The sequence below is a fragment of the Colobus angolensis genome, unplaced genomic scaffold (assembly GCF_000951035.1).
Source record: "Colobus angolensis palliatus isolate OR3802 unplaced genomic scaffold, Cang.pa_1.0 Scaffold12, whole genome shotgun sequence".
NCBI lineage: Eukaryota > Metazoa > Chordata > Mammalia > Primates > Cercopithecidae > Colobus > Colobus angolensis.
In genome coordinates this window covers 1,517,632-1,519,900 of record NW_012113141.1, presented here as the reverse complement: position 1 = coordinate 1,519,900, position 2,269 = coordinate 1,517,632, and the positions used below count along the sequence as shown (strand labels likewise).

At 51.8% G+C, this 2,269-nt stretch overlaps 1 protein-coding gene across 1 annotated transcript in view; it reads right to left on the bottom strand.

Annotated features, from left to right (window-relative positions):
- Positions 1–479, bottom strand: part of TET1 (tet methylcytosine dioxygenase 1) — a 151,875-nt gene extending 151,396 nt beyond the window's left edge. Inside the window, exon 1 of the mRNA XM_011927032.1 lies at positions 103–479. The gene's annotated coding sequence lies outside the window, so the exon portion shown is untranslated. The remainder of the gene's footprint in view (positions 1–102) is intronic.
- Between the last annotated feature and the right edge of the window lie 1,790 nt (positions 480–2,269).

The window sequence follows — 2,269 nt, the reverse complement described above, 5'->3', positions numbered from 1 at the left end:
AGTCCAGCCCTCGCCGAGCGCCGCCTCCCGGACCCCCCTCGGGCCTCGGCGTCTGAGTCCTCCCTCCCCGCACCCCTGCCCTCTGCCCCGGCCCCAACTCACCGCTGGCCGGGTCACACTCCCAGGGCAGCGCACGGTCCCCAGCTCCAAGCCTGCGCTCGGGCAAACTTTCCAACTCGCGCTCCTCCCCACAACTTTGGAGCCCGGGGCCCCGGCGGGCGCGAGAGGCGCGGGCGGGTAGGGTAGGGCGCCTACCGGCTCCCAGCACAGTCAAGGCCCGAGCCCCCGAGGTGGGGAGTCGGCTCCCAAAGGTCCACAGTGGAGAGGCAGGTAGGGCTGCATGACTTGGGCGGGGCAGGGGGGTGTCCCGGGGGGCAGACCCGGGAGTAGAGGGGCCAGCGGCTGCGCGCACAAAGCGGCGCCAGAGCAGACTGCGCGGCCACTCCCCGCCAGGTCAGCCCCCCGGAGCAGCAGTGTCTCCCCAGGACAGACCTCAGGGAGTGAGGCTGGGGCTCTGCCTTCGCTGGACCCTGCACAGTTGAGCGACAGGCAAAACGCGAGCTGGATTTACCCAAACTGGAGCTGGAATCCCTCCTCGACTCCCTCTCGACCCCCCTCCCCTCCCCCTCGTTCTCCACCTCTCTCAACACACACACTCTCTCTCTGTCTTCTCCGAAGAAGTAGTAGAGAAGTGTCAAGATTTTGTCATTACCTTTTTTCCCAGGGGAACTCTAGAAAAAGTTTTTAGGATCTCTAAATTGCATGTTTATAAGCGTATGAAGAAGGTGCCAGGTCAGAGATGACACCATTGAGAATATCTAGGTCGCCAGCAACGGAAAACCGCCCTCAACACCAAAGAGAGAAACCAGATGAGGGCTGTGTTCCCTGACTCTGGGCTGGATGTCTGCAAAGGTCATCATAATGTTTCTGTTAGTTATTTGGCCTTGGACCTCAGTAGTGGTCGCATTCACTTTATGAATGAAGAAATGAAAGTGGAAGAAGCGCTAAGTTTTCCGAATGAGGAGGAATAACCAGTGGCATTATGCCAGAATTAAGACTGACTAGGGCATCTGAATTTTTCTCTAAATGTTTGATGACTATTGCTTCTTCCAGCAGTCATGACACAGACAAGGGAATCCAGGACTTTAATGGGGTCACTGTGGTAAGGAAAATGCTGTTCATGGAATCTTCATTCCTTACAGGTCAAACTTCAAGTGAAGAGAAAGGATTCAGTCCCTCATTGTCTTTCACACCATTCTACCCCCATTCTGCACTTAGATTTTATTTTTTTATTTTTTATTTATTTATTTATTTATTTATTTATTTATTTTTTGAGACAGAGTCTCGCTCTGCCGCCCAGGCTGGAGTGCAGTGGCCGGATCTCAGCTCACTGCAAGCTCCGCCTCCCGGGTTTAGGCCATTCTCCTGCCTCAGCCTCCCGAGTAGCTGGGACTACAGGCGCCCACCACCTCGCCCGGCTAGTTTTTTGTATTTTTTTAGTAGAGACGGGATTTCACCGTGTTAGCCAGGATGGTCTCGATCTCCTGACCTCGTGATCCGCCCATCTCGGCCTCCCAAAGTGCTGAGATTACAGGCTTGAGCCACCGCGCCCAGCCTTAGATTTTATTCTTATACACATAAGCATAACCAGGTTGTTCTGGGAAAGATTCCTAAACTTTTAACCTTCCTCACTGATTGATTCATACAAATGTGTTTTTACACTACAATGTAGGCATAGAAGGATGAATAAAATTTACCTCCTACACAGAAAGAACAGAGATTCCAGGCTGGCAGAGCAAACTGATGACTGCACTCGTGTTTTCAATGGCACAATCAGACAAAGTACCTTGGCTGAATAAAATCAGAAATGTGGCATTTGAAATCAATCTTTTTTTTTTTTTTCTTGAGACGGAGTTTCACTCTTGTTGCCCAGGCTGGAGTGCAATGGCATGATATTGGCTTAATGCAACCTCCGCTCCCAGGTTCAAGTGATACTCCTGTCTCAGCCTCCTGAGTAGTTGGGATTACAGGTGTGCGCCACCACACCCAGCAAATATATACATTTTTTTCTGTTTTTAGTAGAGACGGGGTTTCACCTTGTTGGTCAGGCTGGTCTCAAACTCCTGACCTCAGGTGATCTGCCTGCCTTGGCCTCCCAAAGTACTGGGATTACACGCGTGAGCCACTGCACCAAGCCTGAAATAAATCTTTTTTTTTTTTTTTTGAGACGGAGTCTCACTCTATCACCCAGGCTGGAGTGCAGAGGCCC